Raw genomic sequence first — 18,635 nt, 5'->3', positions numbered from 1 at the left:
GTCTTTATTCATGCCTATGAATCAAACACTCAGTTTGACTTGTAGAATGTCAGTGAAAACACTGCTCCCATATCCCAGCGCGGGTGACATGTTACCTCACCTCGTCGCAGGACGATCGACTGGTACTAACTCTCCAGTCGAACACTGCAAATAGGCAGACATTATTTGACAACGGAACTTCTTGGCATTATGCCAATCTTGTAACAAGCCTTTTGCACTTGAATTAGTGAGATCTTGTAATTATACATAATACTTTATATGCACAAATAAATCAAATTTCAATCAGCTAACCAGTTATTAGTAATCTTCGGAATACCTTGTTTATCAGTGGGTCTGCATTTACTCTTGCTGGCATACCGGTGGCCTGTATTCACGAAGCTGGGTGATGTTAAAATTTCCTATTACCTTGTTAGTAGCTATCTCTGCTAATGTATAACTGTACAAATAAATTTTCTGTAGCCTATGAAACTGTACACAGGATAACTCACAGATGATTTAGGTGAGACTAACCTCTGGTCTGGATAGTTGGTCTTGGTTCTGGGCGATGCAACCGAGACCCATCTTAGTTTACCATAGTGTTGCGATCGATTCCATCCTGTGACACAGGCGCGACGGCTCCGGCTGTACTCCACATTCCTGCATTTGCTCTATTGACTACATCAGTTTGGAAGTTAGCTGCTGTCGGATTTAGTGGTTCGTTCCTTGCAAAATACCCCAGATGTTGACTGCTCAGTGAAGTGTTGAATGGCGGTGGAAAGAGAGGTGTAGAATGTTGTCCGACGAAATTGTTGCCAACATAGCTCTTGCCGCATGTCTCAGGAACAGTCGGAGGATGGTTATAATGCATTTGGTTTTCTGCAGATCGCTCGTCTTGTTGTCGATTGCTGGTCTTCCTGGATTTTATAGGATATTCGTAATCATCCTCAGAATGGATACGACGACACCTGTCTGTTGACTCCATAGGGTTCTCTTTTTCTGGTGACTCTGACCTTTGTCGGCTATATGTTCGCTGTTCTTCTTTGTTCTGACGTCCTTCTTCATTATCACTGTAGTACTTGCGATTGCTCGACCACCATGTTTTACGCTTGTAAGGAATTGATCGTTTCGGTGAGTAGTTAAAGCTCTGTTTACTACCTTTAAAATTATTGTGGAAGTTTTTACTAGGCCGCGGATCTTCTTCGTGAGACTGCCAGCTTAATAGATTGACTGCTGCTTGGCGTTCCTCTCGTTGCTGCTTGCCATCCCTGTTATGCCAATAATTATTCAACGGTGACTGCTTGTTAAAATGTTGGTTTCGTTCAGTTTTTTCCCACGGTGTTTGATAACCGTTAAGTTTCTCGAGTTTGTCAAAAGTCACCAGGTGCTCGCGAAACTCAGTTATGTCTTTGTATGAGCGCCCAGACAGTTGCATCTGGTATTTCAGTGGAAGTTGAGTTAGGACAGTAGCAATAAATTCATCTTCCGTCATACTCAGATCCAAGTACCTTGTTCTCTCAAACATGGCTGAGATATGTGCTTCTATGGACGAATTGCATTTGGGGTCATATCTCTCGGTATGTAATTGAGCTCTCAGGTTTCCCTGAATTCTCAAACTCCAAAACTGCTGTTTAAAGGCATCGCTGAACTGGTCGTATGTATGTGTGTTGGCGGTTAACATCGCCCACCAATAGTATGCATGACCCTTAAGTGCCGTGCTTAAACACTTAAGCTTCTCAGAGTCATGAAGTCCGAATATAGCAGCATACTCCTTAAACTGATTCAGGAACCTGATCGGATTTTCAGTTGCCTTTCCCGCGAAGGTGGGCATGGCCTCAGACCAATGCCTGGCGGGATGATGCATTAGGGCAATATGGCTCAGATTGGTGGCTTTGATTAATGTAGCTACAGAAGGTCTATCCTGTACAGAGGTAACAGGCACTGAGTTAGGTAGTAGAACCTCCTGAGTGTTTATGCTGTCAGCTACTCCTGTCGATTGTGTTTGCTTGTCTGTGTTAACTGTGTCACGATCCCTAAATCGATCCTCCATGTTTCGAATCTGTTCCTTCACGTGTTGCTGTCGAGCCAAGTGATTACTCAACTCTTGGTATAAAGCAAATGTCCGAGAGTCAGCTGCTTTCTCTGCCACCTGGATCACATCAGTGTCAAGGGTGTCTATTCGCTGGTGTAGACTAGCTGTTACCTCTTCAACTTGTTCAATCCTGGTTCCTAGATGTTGAGTCTGGTCTCTTAACTCGTCCCTTAGAGTTGTATTACTCACCGAACACTGTTCAAGCATGTCTTTCCTATCCTGAGCAGCTCTTACGAATGAGGCTTTTGTCCTACTCTCCAGGTCGTCCAGACGAGAGTGGTTTAGCGTCATCTGCTACGACAATTTTTCCATTTCCTGACTATGTTTATAAAACCGACCCTCAAGCCTCTGCTCCAGGTCATCAAGGCCTAACTTTATGCTTGATAACTCCGTCTGTACGTCGGCTCTAACGTCTGTCCTAACCTGGTCAATGGCTGAATGCATATTGCTCACATCAGTTTTTACTTGGTCCATGGATGAATGCATATTGCTCATGTCAGTTTTTACTTGGTCAATGGATGAATGCATATTGCTTATATCAGTTTTTACTTGATCAAAAGATGAATTAAGGTTACTCATATTAATGTTCAACTGGATTAGCATTAGCCGTAAAACCTCCTGACTATCAGGTATATTAGGTGATGACATGTACACATTGTCTGGTACTATCGCTGATACTACACCATTTGAAGCTGTAGCTTGCGATGCCATAGGTGATTCAGTGTCATTAAGATTTGTCGTCTGTGTGGTGATGAATGGCCATCCCAACACATCACTGCCTTGGTTAGAATCTGACAGTGTTGTATTACACATAACAGATTGTTCAGGTAAAACCATATCATTGGAATTATCAACTTCCCTATATGATTGAACCACTGATTCAACAGTCTCATCGATCGTATTCTCCATTACGATTTTCAGGTTATGTTTAGACTTATTGTGGTGAGACATGTATATGCAATAATAAAATAATAGTTAAAAATAAATTTTTAGCATTCAAATAGATAGTCAGATAATATGTTAGGACCTCATTACTTTTCTTAAACGGCCCCACGTACTGGGGTCCACTGTGCTGGTTTCAGCAGTAACTTTTTAAATTTATTACATTGGTTTGAAGAATATTCAAATTTTCTGCGCCAGCTTAGCTACTTATGTAACAGCAGAAGACCACTTACTTCAGACCACTAAGTGAGTAATAAAGGTCCTTATTGATATAGTCTGGAACACCAAGTTTATAAAAATTTATATCTTTTATAAAATAATCATCACAATTTCAAAAGAACACACACTTTTTATTTTCTTCTGTTTTTCCTCCTCTCCATTACATGTAATAACAACAGTTTTCTTTTCTTTTCTACCAAAGATATATCAGGTGCCATAGAGCAAAATTTGTTTCTACATATCACAGTAGGTACTAATTTTATACCATAAACATAATTACCATTTTGATGCTCATTAACCAAAACATTTAACGTAAAATACTCTGTATGAGTGTAACAGTACACTACTAACCGGCGATCTCCACCATTTCTGTCACGTCTCACTTTCAAGGGTTGGTTGAGGGGTGGGGGGGGTTCTCTCCTTCAAAATGTAGCTCAGATAAATTATAAACTCAAAACATTAACTAGCCATAGAGCTTTTAGTAACTAGAATCTTTTTTTAGTAGGCTTATTCTTATACAAGAATGGAAAATCATGATACTGAGAAAAATAAGATAACCCTAAAAACAATAGAACACATAACATTTATTAAAACCAATAACTAAGGATGACAAATGATGTGGCACCTTCCACATCCTCTACAATCCTTAAATACCCATAAAGAAATAACTTACTAACTAACATTCAGATTTTGATTCCATTATTAGAACTAACACAGTAACATTATTTATTCTCATCATTTCCCCCAAGCCACCTAGTGATACCAAACGTCATTAGTTCTTCCGCAACTTCATTATAAAAATTATCAAGAACATTCACTACCACGAAAAGGACTTTAAAAATTATTTAAAGTCTATAACGTCATCATAAACATGAAAAGACAAGAATCGCGATACAAACAAATTACAGAGTTTATACTTGAAAATAAAAAGGAAACTTTAGTTCTCAACTCCTTACACATTAATAAAACAAAGTTTTGAAAACAAATTTTTTAATAGTGCAATTATTACACCAAACGAGAATTTTAAAATTAACTACAAAGAAACATGAAGTTGCAGAAGACTAAGACTCCGGCATCATGCAGACGTCATTTGAATTTCACTCACCTAACCATTACCACGTCGACGCACGGCCGGGCAGCATAACCACTTTCCACAGGATTACAGCCCCGCTGAAACATTTTACGTCTCTTTTAAACAATTTGCTTGGCCGCAAAACCCCTACGGGGAAAACAACCTGACGGGAAGTTTTCCTGTGTTTTCCGAACACGTAAAGGTATTACAACAAGCTGGCCAAGCGCTCGGCAACGCCGGGATGTCCACGTAGTCAGAAAACGAGCCACCAGATTGTGACACTCGCCTGCGCACGGCATGTGCGCACAACCTCGTTCTCAGCTGGCCCCAAAAAAATGGTAAACAAGTCTGAGTCGTGTTTCTCTAGAACTGCAGCAAACAACGCAACAGCTGGCCTGGCTGAAACGCGGTCATGTCTGCGTCCCCAGACAAATACGTGCAAGACTCGCACTCTTCCAGCTCCGCGGAGACCCAAATTCCAACAAGGGTGTTACACCATCTGAGCGTGAGGGAAACCAAGTCCCGAACTAGAGAAAAGATTTAAAATTGTGTTTCCAACAAATAAAATAATTAAATGAATTAATGATAATTTTGAGACACGTGACAATATGATCCATGGACCTTGCAGAGTTTTCAACAACGACTCGCCCTGTATGATCGATGGTAAGTGTTCCAAGCGATACCCGAGAGACCTGATTGCTGACACTATCACAGGCAATGACGGATACCCACTGTATCGTCGGCGATCAGTTGTCGACAATGGGCGATTTGCAGTTGTGAAGGTCGAAGGGCAAGATGTTAAAGTGGACAATCGTTGGATTGTGCCGTATTCGCCTATATTGTCCAAGGCTTTTGAGGCTCATATCAATGTGGAATACTGTAACTCCGTCAAGTGGATCAAGTACATATGCAAATATGTGAATAAAGGCAGCACCCCACAGTTGTACATTTGGCAGTACATCTGGAAAACGGACAAGGAATGTATTTCAATCCAGAGAACGCAGCGGACAGAGCGGCATGGCCACCGTCGACAACATTGACAAGCTTCTTCTCGGTTTGTCAAGTAGATGCTTTCGCTCGCACTATGCTGTATGCTGAAATGCCATGCTACTACACATGGAACACATCATCGAAATCATTTCAGCATCGGAAACAAGGAACACCAGTTGAAGGACATCGAAATGTATTTGCCTCAGATTTTCTGGGTCGCATGCATACTGTGCATCCAAATAATGACGAATGTTACTATCTTCGATTGTTGTTGGTTAATGTTCGTGGTCCATCGTCATTTCAACAACTAAGAACTGTTAATGGGAATCTGTGTGCAACTTACCGTGTGGCGTGTCAACTCTTACAGTTGCTTGAGAACGATTCGCATTGGGATAATACGCTCAAAGATTCTGTCATATCTTCATCACCTCATCAAATTCGCACATTGTTTGCGATTATCATATCCACATGTTTCCCTTCAAATCCGAACGATTTTTGGGTCAAATATAAGGACGACATGTCTGAAGATGTTTTGCATTGTGTGCGTCACCAAACTTTAAATCCGACATTGCAAATGACTGCAGAAATTCACAATGAGACATTGATAATGGTAGAAGACATGTGTTTATTGATGGCGCGTAAAATGTTGTCAAATTTGGGGATGATACCCAATCGTCCAATGCAAGATGTATTTAACCACGAGTTACAAAGAGAACAACAATACGAAACCGAAGCATTAGCCGAAGCAGTTCGTACAAATGATTCGCAATTGAATGAACAACAAAAGACTGTATACGACTCTTTGATAGAAGCTGTGAACAATGGAACTGGTGGAATTTACTTCCTGGATGCTCCCGGAGGGACTGGGTAAACGTTCTTAATTTCATTGCTTTTGGCAAGGATTCGATCGCAGAATAAAGTTGTCCTAGCATTGGCTTCATCTGGAATAGCAGCGACTTTGTTAGAAGGTGGACGAACTGCACATTCTGCCTTGAAATTGCCGCTGAACATGCAAATCAACGAGACACCAGCTTGTAACCTCGCCAAAAACAGCACAATGGCGAAGATTCTACAGATATGCAAATTGATCGTTTGGCACGAATGCACGATGGCCCACAAGAGGTCACTGGAAGCGCTGGACAGAACATTGAAAGATCTTCGTGACAATCAAAACCTTTTTGGTGGAGCCATGATTCTGTTGTCCGGTGATTTTCGTCAGACTCTTCCAGTTATTCCACGATCAACTGTAGCTGACGAACTAAACGCGTGCTTAAAATCATAAAATTTGTGGCGGCACGTGAAGACACTCCGATTGACGACTAACATGGGAGTGTTTTTGCAACAAGATCGAAATACAGATGTGTTTTCGAAGCAATTGTTGGACATTGGTAATGGAAAAATTGCAGTTGACATCTCGACTGGATTAGTCACATTTCCCACTGATTTCTATCAGTTGACCAAATCGAAGGAGGAGCTCATTCGGCGTGTATTTCCAAACGTAGCATAGAACTTCAAAAACCATAATTGGCTGCGCGAACGAGCCATATTGGCAGCGAAAAACAAAGATGTTGATGATCTTAATGTGTCCATTCAAAATTTCATTCTGGGACAGTTGTTTTCCTTCAAATCGGTTTACACAGTTATCAACCAGGATGAGATAGTCAACTATCCGACAGAATTTTTGAATTCCCTAGAATAGCCTAGATTACCACCTCACAATTTGCAATTGAAAGTAGGCTCAGTCATCATCATGTTACGTAACATCAATCAACCTCGACTATGCAATGGAACGAGACTGACTGTTAAAAAGCTTATGAACAACGTCATCGAGGCGACTATTATCACTGGAAAGTACAAAAGAGAGGATGTTTTTATTCCGTGCATCCCGATTATTCCAACGGACATGCCATTCGATTTTAAACGACTTCAATTCCCCATGCGTCTGGCCTTCGCGATGACGGGTACACATCGTTTGCCCTACAGGTGTTTGCCCTAAACGTAGGGCAAATGCCTGTAGAGCAAACGACTTTAGGGAAAATGCCGTTTAGTGCAAACGACTGTAGGGCAAACGCCGAAAAGCACTTATGTTTTGGATTAACGAAACCACACCAACTTTTAGGGCAGACGCCTGTAGGCCAAATGCCTGTAGGGCAAACGACTGTCGAAAGACTTTTTTTAGGGCAAACGCCTTTAGGGCAAATGCCGGAGCTTGGTCCGAATGGGATTATCAAACATTTTGTGCAAACGCCTTTAGGGCAAATGCCTGTAGGGCAAACGCCTGTAGGGCAAATGCATTTAGGGCAAACGCCTATAGAGCGAATGCCTTTAGGTCAAATGCCTGTAGGGCAAATGACTTTAGGGTAAACTAAGTTTAGGTTATTTTGGGTAATGTCAATTTTTTCAATTATGTATCAATTCAAACAGTGTTCTTGTAGTTTATATTTCCTCCGCAGTTGGCAGTACCTCAATAAATGTTTTCCCTCTAAATGCAAAGTTTACAAAACCATCGCTAGATGGCATTTATGTAAGCCTACATCAAGGTTTGGTGGGAATTCATGTGTTATGAACTTCCTAGATTCACCAACAGATGGTTCCCTGCGCTAAGTTCAATGTTATCGAATATTTTTTCTGTGAAAGATTTCGGAACATTAAGTGATGTAGAGTCTTCGACCAAAAAAAATTGTATAATAAAAAACAGTATTGGCGATTTAACAAAAATATCGCTGGAAAAAGGTTCAACTTTTTTTCCGGGGCTTTGCTTATTTCAATTTCAGCTGTCAAACGCGCATTATGCTATGATTACTTAAAATATTACGAGCATATAGGTAAATAATGCGAATACTAGCTCTTAAACATTTTCTTAATTAGCATAATAGTACTAATGCGGTTAAACTCCTACATATTGTTCATTATTCTGGAATGTATACACAACATACAGCTCAAGTACACAATGAAGAAGTATTCCAGTTCGTTTTGTTCTGGGTTTTCCATAATTTGCATTTAGTTTGTAATGTTTGTGTTAAATCACTTTGAGTTCAGTAATAAGAGTTTGCCGATAATAGTCATTGGTTGGCATGATTCTTAAAATAGGCTATATCCGTAATATAATATATATTAAAATATATCCATAATATTTCCCATATTTCCATAGTGGATTCCACTTATATTCCCAAAATAAAATAATGAAGATATGTAATGGTATTTCTCAATAATAATAAGGTGACATTAGTCCACCGCACACAGAACGACTTTCCTTGCGGGATTGTATGCATATTTGTTTGTTCCACAATATTCCTTCCTTCTTCCAAAGTGACTTGCAGTGACGCGATGTAATGTTCACATTTACTTAATAGTTCATTTTCAGGAAGATCACACCCTTGTACATCAGTAACTTGCCCTGATGAGGATCCATAGTCAACATTTGGTTTAGTCGATTGGAGTTCACGCCGTTTTAGTTTCAACCGACTATCTTTTTGGTAAGCCAGTTTACGCCAAGTTGTGCCGTGTCGAATCTTTTTACGAATGACTTACTTGTGTATTGAACCAGGGCTCCTACCTGACATTTTTTGAAAGGACTCTTCTCCCAAGCTAAACCTTTCTTGAATCTTGTCCTGCCATGTAACATTTACGCTGAAAAGAGCCTCGCTGTGTCTATGTGTAGGTAATTTATTATTTTGCGTCCATTAAATTTGGCAACGAGGCTCGTATAGAATTATACTGAATTACTGGTTTTGTTTTCTTTGAAATATCTGTCACAAAAAATTAAAAACCTTTATATATACTTATAAAAGTTTTTTATCGCGGTAGTAAATAATTTTAGTAATAGTGTCCATGAATAAGAACGAAATAAAAACAAGTGAAGCACTGCTTTCTGCCAGTGGGATTTGATGACAATGGTTTCAAGCTCAATGCTAAACCGCCCCAGCTCTCGATATTAGGCTGCCGGGTAGGGCCTACATAAGTATCGCAATAGGGCATTCATCACATAGCACATAAATACATTCTTAAGGCATGAATTCTTTCAGCAGCATACACGAAAACACCTTTTCCATTACGTAATAGCATATCACTTAAATACGGCTGAGAAACTATACAATTACCATGTTATGTGTACTAAGGTTGTATACAAATTGATGTTTTGTTTTGATTCATAAACCATGTCAAAATATGAAACTAAACTAATAAAATCTACAAGTCATTTGTACAATTTCAAAGACGACACGTAGACAACATGGCAAACTGTCATTGCAATCTAGAAGTAATAGTCTTTCCAGCACAGCATGTACATAGCAATGAGACAAAACAAAAATAACAAATAACGTATTTATTTATTAAACATAGGTGATGGTGAATATAGACGTCACTTGCTCCTACTAAGTTATGAATAACATATTTTCCAGTAAATTCTATTTGTTTGTTTTGAAAATATGTTAACTAAAATTGCACTTTTTTGAGAATATGATGATTCATTAGCATATGAAACAGAGTTATATTTAATGATATTTCTTTGTGTATTATACTTTTACGTAATTCATTATTGTACATTCCACGACATATCAAAATCGTTCCTAGTTTACACACATACCTATGACATTCATTCAAATATTGTGTCAATATGGATGATATTGCCGTCACCCGCGGTCTTGGCTTCGAGACCTGGGCGGGGCCTAGTGGGAAGTGGTGGTGTGTGGGTATGTTCCGGTGGGCGCCAGGCTAGCACAGTCGCTAACCAATGGTTTTGGACGTGGATACTTTCTGCCCCGGCGTGGACCACTAGGCCTTCGGCTGTGATTAGGGGGGTTTTCGTAGAGCTAATTATCCAGTACTCTCCTTACACAATATAGTACACTGATCCCTAGCTGGAGGGGGCAAGCAACATTACGGAAGAACACAATTGATTACGCTACTGGGTTTTATTCGGAGCTGACCCCTTTTGCGCTGTGAGCACTGAGTTACACGTTACAGTTCACACAATTTGAGAGGCACTATACTTTACATTATACACTTGAAAGTTCCGCCCTTACGCCATGTCCACCCATAGCAACGGGGGTAAGGGGGGTGATTGGGGGCGGCCAATCCCGTAAGCTTATTTCTTAGCAGCGGCCGGGTCACTTGTGTGAGCCGCGGTCCGTGTTAAATTACTTGCGAATGCCCATGAGTTAGTATCGGCACTTGTGTGCGCGATGTTATTACTTGTAGTAAATGAGGGGCGGGAGTCGGCCCGTACCGTAAATAGACACTGCGCGGTGGACCGGAGTCGCGTCGCCCAGTTTAAGTTGGAGCGGCCGGGTTAAGCCCTGCACCGTAAATGAACGCGGAGGCACATGGGAAGCTGAAAAAGGAAGGTTTAGTTAGTGACTATATTTACCAGCATTACTTGGTGGTGGCAAAGCGACGATGGCTTCCCGTGGCACTGAGGACGTCCGGCCCGGTTCGCGAGTAGTTCGATACTGGCGTGCTAGCCTTGGCGCGGGGGAGAGGTAGGCTGATCCCGCGCGCCAAAGTTCGCTGTTTACTGTTATATTTATTTAAAGATAACTTAAAGAGATCATAACAACTACAATGTTCACACAATAATTACTAAGGCTTAATTCTAATGGTGGAAGGCCTATAATAATCGTAGTTACATTAATTGTATTTAAATGTACTTAAAAGGAAGGAGAGTCAAGTTGGAGACTGTTTGTTAGTTAACCAACTATTCCAGCAGTTATAGACAAGTTAGAACAGGGGGGGGGGGAAATGATGATGGAAGAGTCATTTAATTAGTTTAGGCGGAAGGCCGCAAAGGGAGAACTTGCTACGTGTGATTTCAAGTTCCCCACAAAAGTAAGTGGCACACTCCTACGACGCACTTTTCTTGTGAAGAGTTTGTAAAAATTAGGGTAATTACTGGGCTCTCTTAATTACTCGTCTTTACGCGAGGGGCACTCGAGCCCTCAGTAATTACCGCAATTTACCTTTGTGGTACGGAGTGGCGGGAAGCTCACTTGACTCCGACCGGGTGGCTAGGGGCGCGCTTCGTTAGTGGGACTAAGTACGGGCGGTCGCAAGTCGGGCTTGAAGACGGCCTCCGGCCGGACGACGTCAATATGATTAAATGCATTTTGAGAAGTTGTACATTTCATTGGCTGTCACACATTAAATCAGTCTTTTATTTTACTTCACTTGTTCCCATAAAACTTATTAGGGGTTAAGCTATAGATGGTCTGGGCGAATTAGCAAAATATGCACACTCTCGATGGAAGTATTTTCACCGCATTCTACAAACATATTAATAAAACGACAGATTAAGTTGGGTACATAGTAGTATAGTTTGGCCAGTCCGGAAACAGGCCTCAGGCGGTGGAGCCGAGAGCCGGCTCCGCCATATTGGATTGTGACGTCACGGCGGCCATCTTGGATGGTTGTGACCTTGACCTTTGACCTTGACCTTGAATTTGATCCTCAAAAATCGCCAAAATCCGCCAAAATTGGGCAAAATTTGCCCAAAATTCCTCAAAAATCGCCAAAATTTCCATTTCTGTGGAAAAAAGTTCCGCCAAAAAATTTCTAAAAAATTCCACAAATTAAAAATTTCTCATTTCGAGGGAAAAATTTCCCGTTTCGAGGGAAAAATTCCCGTTTTTAGTCCTTAAAAATCCCAGCGGCTGAAAATTCCTAAAACTGGCTTAAGCATCCTTAACTCAAGCCTCAGTTAAGCCATTTCTAGGAATAAGGATACCATGACCGCCATCTTGAATTATGACGTCATCGTTGCAATTTCCGTTACAGCCGCCATCTTTAAATTTATTATCCGATTTTAATGAAAAAAATTTAAAATTCATAAAACAAATTAAATAATAAAATTTTTAATAAAATATTTAAAAAACAAACATTTACGACACGGAGCTCGGAGTCCTCGGTTCGAACCCGACGAGTGCAAAAAATTAAAAATGGTGACCGATCCTTCCCTCACAGTGGACGCAGGCATACTGACTCCCACCACTTTTTTTTCAAAGCATATATATCGTCAGGTAGTATGATGTCATGTCCGCCATCTTGTCTTCGATGCTGGAAGCCATCATCATTGTATCGTCGGCTAGAGTGCGCTGACGCCATGTTAGTTTAATTCTTATCCGCTAGAGTGCAGTAATCATTTATTATTGCTGTGACACCCGCCATCTTGAAAGTTGACCGCCATCTTGAAAATCCGTTATTATTTAGCTAGAGATCCGGGAAAAAGTTCAGAAATCATTAAATAAATTTCCGATCAATATACTGATTAATTAGATCGACTAAGGTCCTTGGTTCGATCTAGGATGATGCAAAAAAATTAAATATAACATCAATTTAACATAATAGTAACAGGTTCGAGGAATTAAACACTGCAAGTTCCTTTACAAACATAATATTTATTACATAATTTCTATTCTACTACAGGATCATTTGCGAAAGCCAGCAATCTTATAATCATTTAGTTCCGCAGCGGTGTGAAATGACTAATTCTTAGCTCCAATCGGTTTATACTAGACAGAGTCCAGCCAGAACCTTTACAGACATAGTCCACCTCTTCTTGACAGAGTTTCTGGATACCGTTTTTAACAGTTTGCTTCACATCGTTAGAACTGTAAATTACTGCAGCCGATGTCTTGAATGCACACTTCTTCACTTTGTCATCGAACGGATATGGCTTTCCATAAATACAGTCCAACCACAAGTTATATTTCAAAGGTCCGTTTGTAGCTACATCATCAGTAAGCTGATTGATTACGTCCTCTCTGATATCATCAAGAAAATTACAAATGTCTTTCGACTCACCTAACGTATTTAAATAATAATAGTCCTTCAATGTTCCACGAAATGCAGACTGCGCCAAGTAGAAGCCATTATCGTTCACTTGTAATGCTCCGAACACAGTCTTAGGTTTATTTTCCTGTTCAGACGTCATACCAATCGGTTGATGCACATCGGTTTTCTTGCTTGTACGCTCACGAGCCTTCAACCTAAACCGAGGAGTCGAAATTTCTGCAGGTAGTTCAGCAGTAGGCACACGGACTTCACCTTTACAGTTTTTCGCATGTCGTCGCAAATTATCAATTCGAGTAAACCATTCATGACACTCATCACATCGAAACTTCATGCGAGATGGATTCTTCGTGCATTTGCTCCGTTCATGTCTTCGTGCATCATGGGAAAATGCGAACGACGTATCACAGTAGCTGCAAGGATACCGTGGTGATGAAGACGATACTTTCAGACCCGATCCAGATACAGGCGTTACAACAGTAGTACCATTTCCAGGCATTCTCTTATGCACATCGATGCATCGTTGTTGCGACGAAACCTTTACTTTCTGCCGAACAGCAGGACCTTTGCATGCCTTCATGTGCGTTTTCATATTATCTTTTCTGGCAAACTGCTTATGACATTTCTCACAAACAAACGTTTTACGATATAGGTTCTTGGCACATTCGCTCCTCTCGTGTCGCCGAGCATTGCTGCTGTTTGAGAAAATCTTGTCGCAATAACAGCACCGATGTTCGCTAGTTGTCAAATCAGCATCCATTGAAGTCTCCATCGAGGTCGTATCGTCGATCGTCGTGGTTTCCTGCACATCCAGCTCAGTAGTCATTAAGCTATCTTCTGCTGGTGGTATCACATCTGTTGAAATCTCCTCCAGTGTTGACATCGACGTTGTCAACGGAATCTGCTCCTTCTCCGTCGTAGCTGTCGTCAAGGTTCCCGTAGACGATGGTACAACCTCCATCGAGTTCGTCGTTAAAGTCGGTAAAGATGCCATCGAGTTCGCAAGAACAGGTAATTACGTGATTAATGCACCAGAAGAAACAAACTAGGTGATCCTTACACCGACGACGTCAGTAACAAACTGAGCGTCCTGTTGTCTAGGACTCGCTTATATACATGCACCGTATGGAATAAAACGCTAGTCAAATCAAGAACCATTTACAATAATACTAGAGTCAAAACAACATTAAAATAGAAGGACCATCAACGAAAAGGCAGCACATTTGGAAGCACCGACAACGAAACGGCAGCACATTTGGAAGCACCGACAACGAAAAGGCAGCACATTTGGAAGCACCGAAAACGAAACGACAGCACATTTGGAAGCACCGACAACGAAAAGGCAGCACATTTGGAAGCACCGACAACGAAAAGGCAGCACATTTGGAAGCACCGACAACGAAAAGGCAGCACATTTGGAAGCACCGACAACGAAATGGCAGCACATTTGGAAGCACCGACAACGAAAAGGCAGCACATTTGGAAGCACCGACAACGAAACGGCAGCACATTTGGAAGCACCGACAACGAAAAGGCAGCACATTTGGAAGCACCGACAACGAAACGGCAGCACATTTGGAAGCACCGACAACGAAACGGCAGCACATTTGGAAGCACCGACAACGAAACGGCAGCACATTTGGAAGCACCGACAACGAAACGGCAGCACATTTGGAAGCACCGACAACGAAAAGGCAGCACATTTGGAAGCACCGACAACGAAACGGCAGCACATTTGGAAGCACCGACAACGAAAAGGCAGCACATTTGGAAGCACCGACAACGAAAAGGCAGCACATTTGGAAGCACCAACAACGAAAAGGCAGCACATTTGGAAGCACCGACAACGAAAAGGCAGCACATTTGGAAGCACCGGCAACGAAACGGCAGCACATTTGGAAGCACCAGCAACGAAAAGGCAGCACATTTGGAAGCACCGACAACGAAAAGGCAGCGCATTTGGAAGCACCGACAACGAAAAGGCAGCACCATCATCAAAAAGGCCGCACATTTGTCATTGGCTCCAATATTCATTGGCTCCAATATTCATTGGCTCCAATATTCATTGGCTCCAATATTCATTGGCTCCAATATTCATTGGCTCCATTATTCATTGATTCCATCAGTCTATTGATTCCATCAGTCTAGTGACTCCATCTGTCATTGGCTCCTACAGTCATTGGCTCCTACAGTCATTGGCTCCAACAACTGTCTTTTGTCTCACCAACTCCAAATATATATATTTGGCTAGAATTCTACGAGTCTAAGAGACTATGAGACCACATGGCTACGAGTCTAAAATGATCTAGCTGGTTACGAGTTATACATGGCTTGCGAGGCTACAGAGCTACGAAGTTTCTAGTACACAATTTACATGACTGAGAGGATACAGGACTACAAGTCTGCAAGAGTACTTGACTACGAAGGTACTCGTCTACATGACTCCAGTTACCGCATCTGTCTTCGACGGAATTTTCTCTTTTGCTCCAACTGCTCCATCAGCATTATGTTATAAGATTACAAGGCCTCTTGCTTACGTAGCTTCAAGTCTACAAGCCTCCAATGCATCATGACTGCGAGACTACGATCAATGAGGTTACGAGTCTACGCGATTGCGAGTCTTCTAGGTTACGTGATCGCGAGGCTATAGGACTACGAAGCTTCTAGAACGTATGGTTACGAGACTGCGAGGCTACAATTCTACGAGGTCCCAAGACATCCAGGCTACGCGACTACGAGCCATGAGGTTACGAGACTACGTGACTACGAATCTTCAAGTTTACGAGACTGCGAGGCTACAGAGCTACGAAGCCTCTAGTACACAGGTTTACGTGACTGCGAGGATACAGGACTACCAGTCTGCATGAGTACTTGACTACGAAGCTACTCGTCTACAAGGCTACAATTACAGCATCTGTTTTCGTCAGAATTTTCTCTTTTGCTCCAACTGCACCACCAGCATTATGTTATAAGATTACAAGGCCGCTTGCTTACGTAGCTTCAAGTCTACGAGGATACTTGGATACGTAGCTTCAATTCTACGAGGTCCTAAGACTTCATGACTACGCGACTTCGAGCCATAAGGTTACGAGATTACGTGACTACGAATCTTCATGTTTACGAGACTGCGAGGCTACAGAGCTACGAAGCCTCTAGAAAACGAGTTTACGTGACTGCGTGGATACAGGAATACAAGTCTGCATGAGTTCTTGACTACGAAGCTACTCGTCTACAAGGCTCCAATTGACACATCTGTCTTCGATGGAATTTTCTCTTTTGCTACATCTACACCATCAGCATTATGTTATAAGATTACAAAGCTACTTGCTTACGTAGCTTCAAGTCTACAAGGCTCCAATACATCATGACTACGAGACTACGAGCCATGAGGTTACGAGACTATGCGATTGCAAGTCTTCAAGGTTACGTCATCGCGAGGCTATAGGACTACGAAGCTTCCAGAACGCATGGTTACGAGAATGCATGACTAATTGGCCGCATGGCTACGAAACTTTATGTCTCTAACTGACTACAATAGCACTATTCAGTGGTGAGAGTTAATTTATTTCATGCAAAGGTACTTGCTGCAAGCAGTTCCACTTTTCAACATCAGATGACGTCACGTTTTGCTTGCAGGTAAAATAATATTTATTTATTTTATGCGGGATGCGGGTTGTTCACTATCGATCGCATAAGAAGAATGGCATCGATAGTCTTCAAGGAGAAGGAAGTTCGTGCTTCTCAGATTTCTCACGGTCCGCCATCTTGGATTGCGACGTCACGGCTGCCATCTTAGATGGGTGTGACTTTGACCTTTGACCGAAACCGCAGGAATGATCGCAAGCACACGGATTAACCATCAAAATATATATAAGAATTATCAGGAGCACACGGAGAAAACCATCATAATATTGGCAAGAATAATCAGGAGCACACGGAGAAAAACGACACATGTTTTCTTTGATATCATAAAATTACAGAAAAAAAATATTTAGAAATAAAAAAAATTAATAAAAAAATTTAAAATAAAAACAAAAAATACATAAAATTCTGGCTTGTACTAGAACTCTATCTTTGCTCAGCAATGATAAGTTTACAAGCTAGCAGAATCTATTTATGTATTTTTTGTTTTTATTTTAAATTTTTTTATTAATTTTTTTTATTTCTAAATATTTTTTTTCTGTAATTTTATGATATCAAAGAAAACATGTGTCGTTTTTCTCCGTGTGCTCCTGATTATTCTTGCCAATATTATGATGGTTTTCTCCGTGTGCTCCTGATAATTCTTATATATATTTTGATGGTTAATCCGTGTGCTTGCGATCATTCCTGCGGTTTCGGCCAAAGGTCAAAGTCACACCCATCTAAGATGGCAGCCGTGACGTCGCAATCCAAGATGGCGGACCGTGAGAAATCTGAGAAGCACGAACTTCCTTCTCCTTGAAGACTATCGATGCCATTCTTCTTATGCGATCGATAGTGAACAACCCGCATCCCGCATAAAATAAATAAATATTATTTTACCTGCAAGCAAAACGTGACGTCATCTGATGTTGAAAAGTGGAACTGCTTGCAGCAAGTACCTTTGCATGAAATAAATTAACTCTCACCACTGAATAGTGCTATTGTAGTCAGTTAGAGACATAAAGTTTCGTAGCCATGCGGCCAATTAGTCATGCATTCTCGTAACCATGCGTTCTGGAAGCTTCGTAGTCCTATAGCCTCGCGATGACGTAACCTTGAAGACTTGCAATCGCATAGTCTCGTAACCTCATGGCTCGTAGTCTCGTAGTCATGATGTATTGGAGCCTTGTAGACTTGAAGCTACGTAAGCAAGTAGCTTTGTAATCTTATAACATAATGCTGATGGTGTAGATGTAGCAAAAGAGAAAATTCCATCGAAGACAGATGTGTCAATTGGAGCCTTGTAGACGAGTAGCTTCGTAGTCAAGAACTCATGCAGACTTGTATTCCTGTATCCACGCAGTCACGTAAACTCGTTTTCTAGAGGCTTCGTAGCTCTGTAGCCTCGCAGTCTCGTAAACATGAAGATTCGTAGTCACGTAATCTCGTAACCTTATGGCTCGAAGTCGCGTAGTCATGAAGTCTTAGGACCTCGTAGAATTGAAGCTACATATCCAAGTATCCTCGTAGACTTGAAGCTACGTAAGCAAGCGGCCTTGTAATCTTATAACATAATGCTGGTGGTGCAGTTGGAGCAAAAGAGAAAATTCTGACGAAAACAGATGCTGTAATTGTAGCCTTGTAGACGAGTAGCTTCGTAGTCAAGTACTCATGCAGACTGGTAGTCCTGTATCCTCGCAGTCACGTAAACCTGTGTACTAGAGGCTTCGTAGCTCTGTAGCCTCGCAGTCTCGTAAACTTGAAGATTCGTAGTCACGTAGTCTCGTAACCTCATGGCTCGTAGTCGCGTAGCCTGGATGTCTTGGGACCTCGTAGAATTGTAGCCTCGCAGTCTCGTAACCATGCGTTCTAGAAGCTTCGTAGTCCTATAGCCTCGCGATCACGTAACCTAGAAGACTCGCAATCGCGTAGACT

Source organism: Bacillus rossius, chromosome 5 (genome assembly GCF_032445375.1).
Source record: "Bacillus rossius redtenbacheri isolate Brsri chromosome 5, Brsri_v3, whole genome shotgun sequence".
Lineage (NCBI taxonomy): Eukaryota > Metazoa > Arthropoda > Insecta > Phasmatodea > Bacillidae > Bacillus > Bacillus rossius.
The sequence above is the reverse complement of the archived record's forward strand: the minus strand, read 5'-3'. Positions refer to the sequence as shown.